Source organism: Camelus bactrianus, chromosome 26 (assembly GCF_048773025.1).
Source record: "Camelus bactrianus isolate YW-2024 breed Bactrian camel chromosome 26, ASM4877302v1, whole genome shotgun sequence".
NCBI lineage: Eukaryota > Metazoa > Chordata > Mammalia > Artiodactyla > Camelidae > Camelus > Camelus bactrianus.
Window position 1 is genome coordinate 410,977 of NC_133564.1, and position 9,004 is coordinate 419,980.

Here is a 9,004-nt window from a genome sequence, read left to right on the forward strand (position 1 = left end):
TGGTTTCATTACATATGTTCCTGAGGGCCTTGGCCTGGCACTTCAAATGGGACCACTCCCTGTCCCACAGACTCATGCTCTGGGCCCGTGCAGACCTAACGTGGCCTCAGCCTGGGCTCAGGGCCCGTGGTGATGAGGAGCATTTTAGTCCAGGGTCTGCCGGAGGCTCTGACACTTCTGGGCCATGGGAATTTGTCCAGGATGATAATAAATCCTCCCCGAGATTCAGATTTCCTTGCCTGTGAGCCGGGGTAGTAATAGTTTCTGAAATGATTGTAATGATTCAGTAACGGTCACAGCGTGTGCTGGCAGGTAGCTGGTGTTTAAGGAGCAGAAGTCGCAGTCACTCTGTCAGCCTCTCACTGTGTGCTATGTGCTTTGAGAGGTTGTGTGTTTGGTGAAAGTCCCGCCCAAACCCTAGGGTGTAGATGAACTGTTGTTCCTTTACTTTCCCGTCCTTTTCCTATTTCCCTTCTTTGTGTCCCATGTTTAGGTAGCAGATTCCTCTGTTTCAGGGAATACGGACCTTTCTAGTAAAAGGAGAGGCGGAATGCGGAAAGGTGGGGCCCAGAGTGGGTCTGGAGCATCTGCACAGCGCTGCTTCCCTGCATTTCTGCATCCGGTCCCATCAGTGCATGAAGTCAGCCTTCCTCTTCCTTCCTGTATCGTTGGGTCTCTGTTTTAAGGGAAAATTTTTTACGGGTCTTTTTTCCATTACATGTTTCGTTCAGATGCTTGTTGCTTTTCTCCCTGTGCTTCAGCATTCCTAGGAGAGAATTCAGCAGTGCAGCATCCTCTCCGAGCTCTATGAGTTGATCGGCTTCCACCGCAAGTCCGCCTTCTTCAAGAGGGTGGCCCCCGTGCAGCGCGTGGCCCCCGGCATTACGGAGCCTGGCGGGAAGGCCTGCTACCGACTCCTTCTGCAGACGCTTCCTGGCTACAGTCTGTCGCTGGATCTGCAGGACTTCAGCAAAGGTGTTGGAACTAAAACATTGCTTCAGTCCCATTAACCATGCCTGGTTTGGGCCCTGCTGTCCTGTCTCATCAGGGTGAATTCTGATTCGTTTAGAATAGGGCTCAGCAGACTTTTTCTGTCAAGGGCTTGGGAGTAAGTATTTCAGGGTCTGCAAACCTCCTGATCTCTGGTGCAGCTGCTCAGCTCTGCTGTTCAGACGCCAGAGCATCCGGACATTCCACACACCCACAGAGCTTTATTAACAGTGGTGTCTGGGGCTGGATTCAGTGTATGAACTGCAGTTTGTCCCCACAGCCTCCTCATTATTGACGCCTGCAACAGAGCATGCGTTTGCGACACTGGGTGAACCTGCACTGACACGTCATCATCACCCAGAGCCCAGACTTGACACTAGGATTTACACTTGGTGGTGTGCACTCTGTGGGTTTGGACAGATGTGCAATGACATGTATCCACCGTCACAGCATCATACAGAGTAGTCTGTCTTAGTGACCTTAAAATGCTCCGTGCTGCACCTCATTCACTGCTCCTTCCCCTCTAGCCTCTGACAGCCACTGATCTTTTAGTCTCTGTGGTTTTCCCTTTCCCAGAACACCATACAGTTGGAATCAGACATTTGCGGAACCTTCCCAGATTGGCTTCTTTCACTTAGTAATATGCATTTAAGGTTCCTCCATGTCTTTCCATGCCTTGATAACTCATTTCATTTTAGCACCAAATAATAGTCCATTTTCTGGCTATTAATCCATTCACCTACTGAAGTTAATCCATTCACCTACTGAAGAACAGCTTAGTTGCTTCTGAGTTCTGGTGATTATGAATAAAGCTGCTATTAACATCTGTATGCAGTTTTGTGTGTGGACATAAGTTTCCATTTCGTCGAGTAAACACCAAGGAGCACAGTTGCCGGATCATGTGTTAGGAGTACGTTTAGTTTTGTAAAAAATTGCCAGACCGTCTTCCAAAGTATCTGGGCCATTTTACATTCCCACCAGCAATGCATGAGAATTCATTATGCTCCACATCCTCACCAGCATTCGGTGCTGTCAGCGTTCTGCGTTTTGGCAGCTCTGACAGGTGTGCAGTGGTACCTCGCTGTATCAGTCTGCATCCCGTTGATGACAGATGCTGTGGATCACCTTTCCATAGATTTCTTTGGCATCTAGATTTTTTCTTTGATGAGGTCTGTGTCAGGAATTTTGCTCATTTTTTAATCAGGTTGTTCATCCTTCTTGTTGAGTTTAAAGAGATTTTGGTATATTCTGGATATCAGCCCCTTATCAATGTGTCTCTGCCCTTCACCTGCAGCACCGGAGTTGTCCTTTGGGTCTCAGTGGAGTGTCAGCTCTTCAAAGAGGTTCCCTGTCTTCCCTCAGCCTAAATACTGTCCTTGTATTTTTCACTTTCATTGACTCATTTTGTTCTATTTAAATAGCATTTCCCATAATTTGTAAGTATATTAAAAAAAAAAGGACAATGATTGAACACCACCTCCCCCACCAGGCTGTGTGCCCTGTGAGAGCAGAGGCCCTGTCCCCACTCACCATTTCCCATGACAGCACATGGCACATGTCCATGTAAAAGTGTGTAACGTGGGGCCAAACCTGATGAGCAGCTATGATGACATGTGTTGGCTACCATTTATTGAGTAGACTTTGTTTCTGATGTAAATTATTAAACCACATGAATGAAACTTGTTTGTTTTGAAAAATAAAACAACAAAGCACACCTCCATTTGATTGGTACTTTCTACTTAGACTTCTGACACAGGAGGGGATGTTCACAATCATTTTCTGGAGGAGGTTGGGGAGGTAAAGTAAGAGAGTGAGATCAAATAAAGTAAAAATGATAACTATCAGTTGGCTTTATTTTCACTAAGACATAAAAGTTACTTTAAACCCTATCTCAGCTGTTGTTCTGTTGTTTTAAACATTTCTCATAGAATTAAATGGAAGCCCACTAAACCCTGAAAGGGAAATTGTGTGCTCAGGTCCTGAAAATTGTTTATGTCTATTTCTTGAAATGCACATTTTCCCTGCTGGTTACAGAAATTCGAGGCGGGAACACAGCCGTGCGCTGCGTGTCTGCTGGCTTCACGGGCTGCTCACTGTCATTTTCATTTTCTTGTGTTGCAGTTTATGAAGGTTTTCCCATGAGATATATTGCTCAGCCTTTTCCTGAATGAAGGATTGAATTTTCCACAGGAAATCTTATGAAAGAGAGTGACAAGGCACATGGGTTTCCCAAAAAGGAATACTTGATGTAATAAACTCTCACTATGGTGAACCTTTTTTAATACAAGCCAGTTGAAAATTTTATCACTTGGTCATAGGCCACAAATCTGTCTTAAGAATAAAAAGATTCAAATTTTATAGAAGAAGCAGTTTGAATCAAGTAGAAATTATGATTTGTACACTAGTTGGTGTTAGAAATTATACTCAGTCTTATCATAATTGCCTGTGGTAGGAACTGGATTATTATTTATTTATTAAAAAAAATCCACTAGGTGCTATTTGCGCCATTCTTGATGCAGCAGTGCTGAGTTTAGTTAAGTTGGGCCATTTAGGATTGTTAGCTAGGTTTTCCGGACATTGATTTCAGCCTCTTTATATTTTTTACAATCTCTTCTTTTGTATCGGCCTTTGGTCTTTTGACAACGTGGAAATACTGCACGGATCTGCCTTTCCCTTTTTTCCTGTCTTTGTGGGAAAAGATTTCTGAAAGACAAACTACTAGGATATTAAGGATTTTGTGTGGGGTAAGTTTGTTCAGTTCTAAGGATTTCAATTAATACGTATTAATACTTGCTATTCAGCTAATGACAGTAAAATTATAAACTAACTTAAGAATACATGAGTAAGTATAGTACAATAAGCCAATCACCCAGATTAAGGAATTCACAAACTTTTCCATATTTCCTTTATTCAGACCTTTGTTCTTTTATTTGTCCTTTGTTGAAGTATTTGACAGCAAATCCAAGAAGACATGTCATTTTACCCTATGTGCTCAAGTAGGCATGTCTGAAAAATGAGGGCCTTTTTTTGATCAGGTTTTTCCATTTGACCCATGTGCTCATTAAGTACCAGCTTTATCATGCATCTCACTAGGCATTAGTGATCCTTGGGGCAATGAGACAGTCCTGGCTCCCAAGGAAGTAAGGGCTGATGGAAGAAACCAACACAGGAGCTTGGGTGCCTCACTTAAGGTCCCTACTGGATGACACCAATTGGACAAAATTTGTGCACAATACAGTAGGATTCACAGAAGGGACTGGTCAGACTTGTAGGGCAGGCCGTGAGAGAGGCGGTCAGCAGGGCTACAAGAGGAGGACTCATTTGATCAGAATCTGAAATCCTTTCTGCCAACCTTTCTACCAAGCCCCCAAGGCCATCACAAACAACCCTGTGCTGTAACTGTTTTTGATTCCAGTTACCACATCTCCTTCAGGAAGGATTTTAAGGTGGAAAATATTTAAAATCCGTAATTGTTGCCAGAAGGGACATAGAACAAGGAACATGTAAACAACACAAATGTCCATCAGCACATGACTGGATAAAGACGAGGTGATACATATATACAATGGAATACTACTCAGCCATAAAAGATGCCATTTGCAGCAACATGGATGGACATGAAGACTGTCATTCTAAGTGAAGTGGGGTGGAAAGAGAAAGAAAAATGCCATATGACTTCATTTATGGGGAATCTAAAATTAATAGCAATAATAATAAGACCACAAATGAACTAAATATTGTTTTGATTTCTTGAATATATGCAAGCACATCTGACTGTCCTTTGTGATTGGATTACCATATACTGTTTATTCTTTTGTAGATGTCCTTATTCCTCTGGTAACTAATTTTAAAAATCTAAAGCTCTAATCTGTTCTTATGAAACAATAATTAGTACATATATGTAAACTAAAAACTGCAGTATGCTCTATACATGTATTTACATGCAATATGTGTATGTGAAGTTGAACTGTAAAAATTCTACCTGATAAAACTGAAAAAGGAAAAAAATAAAAATTTAAAAAAAAAAAAACACCCCTCTTTAGATATTAAAACGTTCATTTCTGAGATTCTGTGAAAGACAGCATGGAAGTAGGTTTTTAAGATTTTCTCCTTGTTCCTCGGTGAGCAGCCTGGGCTGCACAGCTTGGCCGCCACAGGCACCCAGGACTTGCCGGCTTGCTCCTCACTTGTTGGGAGGAAGATTAGCTGCTTCAGGAATATTTATGCTCTTAGAAGTTGCTGAAAACCCCACAGAGCTTCTGTTTACATGGAGTGTATCTGTCAATATACCCCATTATAGAAATTAGAACAGAAAATTTAAACCCAAGAACTGACAAGCACACGCTGCCCCAGCACGTGTTCAAAGTAGTGCTGCCACGGTGGCGTGTGTTGGTTCTAGAAAAAATGCACCATACAGTCAAGAATGAGGGTGAACCCACAGATCTCATCTCAGCAATGCTATGAAGAGGTGGGAACCAAAGCCCCTAAAACAGTGCTGAAGTCCCCAGAAGTCCCAGAACACACAGAGCCATGGGACCAAGAATCCAGTGTCTCATGGATCATCAGCTGTGGAGACCGCGTCCTGGGTCAGGAGGAGCAGAATTAGGGATAGAAGGCACACAGTCCTATTGACAGCAAAGCTTTAAAGGTTTTGAATTGACTGAAAGTTTGGCAAAGATTTGCATTTAGACTACTACATTTCCTCTCCTGGAGACGTTAGAAGGAAAACACTGATTAATAGAGGATGATTGTAATGGATTAATTATGATACTGATGACATGGGCTGCGAACACTAACCCTGCACTCAGTGTAGACTAAGCCTTTTATGTACACAATTCATTAGGTCTCCACACCCCTGCAACGTGGCATTAAGCACTCATACAACCATGAAACCAGTGACTATAAAACAGTCACAAGCCTTCCTCTCCAGCAAGATGTAGCAAAACCAGTAAGGGTTTTCAATGACAAAAGCCAAAATCATATATTTTTGGGAAAGAAAGCAAATGAATCACTGAAGAACAATAAACCAAAAGAGCAGATGGAATGGAAACTTTTATTGAAGAAAGCAATGATTGATTCAATTAAAACAGCTAATGTCCCTGGTATAATTGAACCATCAATCCAAATTTTTGGAAAAGTGGGTTGTGAAATTACTGTTTCATTTAATATTGGAATTCCTATTTGGACCAATTTGATATGCACCACTGGTGTGAGGTTAGATATTTAGGTAAATAACAATATTCCTATTTTTTAAGTTAACAGGAAACATAACACAGGACTCCAGATTTAGGGAGAGAATGCAAAAAACTACTATCATACTCCATCCAGTAAGGACAAGTGTCCCTGCGTCACCAAAGCAATGAGAATTTGCAGAAAGAAAACACAGTTCCAATTGTGACAAATACGAGACCGTGAGCCATGAGTTACGAGAACAAGCAACTGTTTAAATGCCATGGGCAAATTTTTTTTATCATCTTGAAAACATCACTGATGTTCTAGGTAAGAAAAATAATTGTTTTACTAGCAAATCCAACTGACACGGGAGTTTTTCCAAGTGAGAAGGTGATTCCAAAAAGTGCAGTAAAATGAGTAAAGATGATCTGCACAGTGACGGAGATGGTCTTAGACTAACCAGCACCACGATTCCCTGTTTTACACTTGCTCTCTTCTCATCACCTCTGACACAAGAACTCATCAAATGATTGTTTTTTCTTTAGGGAAAAAAAGATAAATAAAATCTAAATACAAGATGTGGTATGTAAAGCGGTAATGAAGTTTTCTAACCTTATAATGCAGCCAGTGTAATGTAGCACTTATTCGGGCACTAGAATTTTTTAATTTATTTCTTTTATACCCTATTTCTATCCTAAAGGAGACACTTAAATTTTTCTACTTTATTCAATGTATCTTGTGAGGGTTGTGATATACACTGGTATGGCAGTTTTAAGAGATTCAAAATCGCCTCTTTGGTTGTGGTCAGGAAAGACAAGGCTCCCTCACAGCTGCGACGGAGAAGGAATCCCCGGAGTCAGCCTCCGGGCAGCTTCCGAACCGCATTTGCTTTCACTTGGCACAGGACACCATCAGCAAGTGTAACTCTGACAAGGAGATTTCCCCAGGGACTTGGGAGGTGCTCTAACATTCTGAAGCCACTTGTTTCCCAGTTAGGTAAGGGTTGGAAAAATAGTTTATTAGAAGTGACTCCCTTTGTATGTGCCTTTTGTCCTGAGTGGTCACTAATTAGCATAGAATATAAAATACCCCATAATATAAGAATTTAGGCAAAACATCTTTCCATCAACCTGTCTATTTGTTTATCATATTTATAGTTACTTTACATTTTCTATGACGTTCACTTCCGGGCACCAGAAAAGAAAGGTTAAAAAATATTTATTGTCAATAGGGGGGACTGGGTCTAAGGGTTAAAAACCACTCCTGCTAACAATAAAAACCATATAATAATTTTAATCTCAGTTGCATCAGACCTTCCAGAATTACTCCTTCAATTTCACTGTTAAAACAGTAATGGAATCTCTGTTCTTCCAAGACTTGGGCCTGATCGCCATCCATCCAGACATCTGTCTGTGGGTCCCTACTTGTCCTCGAGGCCCCCGAACACACCTTATGGGGTGAACTTTCTTCAGTGTCCCTACTGTAGGGGAAACCAGGAAGTCCCAGGCACTATCCAGGATTAACACCTACCTGCAAAAATCAAAGTCATGTGACTGAAACGGGACAACCCAGGTGGAGTTATAGGACTGAAAGCTCACCAAAAAACAGGTTTGGGGGCCTAACCCAAGCCCTCCAGCTCCTAAAATGAAGAAGGACAGGGAGTCCCAATTAGCCACGAGACTGGGGGGCTTCATTACTCCATGAATAAATGATTTGTTCCAGTGCCACCTTCTGCCACAGGGAACCCCAGAACCCAAACTTGGAAGCACCCCGTCCCCTCCCCTCTGAACAAATATTCTCTCAAGACACGTAGTGAGAGATGGGAGCCCCGATGAGTTCTGGAATAAGATGCAATCTGAAAGACTGCTGGTAACAAATGGTGTGGAGCTCGGGCAGCCCCCAGGGCCACCAGCCCTTCTGGTACCCACACTTCCATCCACAACAGTTTCTTCAGGACCCTTATGCACACATAACCATCAAACAAAAATGATTGCTTAGACATATTTTAAGAGAAATAACATGAGAATGCCAAATTCAAGACAAGTCAGAATCAAGACCCCAGAGTGTTTACTGAATGAGATCTCACGTGTGCTCCACAGTGAGCTTTAAACCCTTAGGACACAGTCATGGAACAGTAGGCATTTTCTTTCTTTCCTCCAAGTTGGCTTTACTGCAGAACTCCTTAAACACAGGAAGACTCTGGATCCCACCTCTACTACTTACACAAAGGGCTCATCTCACCATTTGGAGTGGGATCAGAGATGGTGCGGCCGGCTTCAGTGTGCTCACTGCCGTGCCCAGCTCCCCGAGGAGCAGAGCTCCCCCCACGGGCACTGCAGTGCCTGCAAGAATCAGGTGTCTGATGAGTGAGCCTGGGGCGGGCAAGACAGGAAGCAAGCACCGCTTCCTCACACTCTGCAGGTGATCTCTGTGTCATCTTGAATAAATACAGTCAGCATTAAAGATGTTTGGCAAGAGGGTAAAAGTTAAGGCCTCCCCAAATCTCCTCGCATTCCTTTAGTGGGAGTCCTGTTAGAACACATGGTGACAAGAGACTCTGGCTTTACATGCGCACGTTGCCCTCAGGGCTGCAGGTGAGGCCACGGTGCTGCCTCCGCCCCACCTCCTGCCCTCGTCCCCCAGACCTCACAGGGGCCGCTGACTCATTTCTCTGACTTTCTCTCCTTGGTATTGCTGCTCTTCCAGCTTTTAAGAGCTCATAAGAACCTCACCAGAAAATCTTTAACAATGAAAGCAAATCAAATGAAATCAACCACAGAAACACACTGCCTTCATCATTACTGTACATTTTAGGAAGAAATTCTTGAAGACGACTCCCTGA

The 9,004-nt window shown here is 42.8% G+C and overlaps 1 long non-coding RNA gene across 4 annotated transcripts in view; it reads left to right on the top strand.

Annotated features, from left to right (window-relative positions):
• LOC141575090 (uncharacterized) overlaps positions 1-4,306 on the top strand; it is a 34,052-nt gene extending 29,746 nt beyond the window's left edge. For all 4 annotated transcript variants that reach the window (XR_012502412.1, XR_012502411.1, XR_012502410.1 and 1 more), the window contains one exon: positions 762-4,306. This is a non-coding gene — a long non-coding RNA (uncharacterized LOC141575090). The remainder of the gene's footprint in view (positions 1-761) is intronic.
• Positions 4,307-9,004: the final 4,698 nt, after the last annotated feature.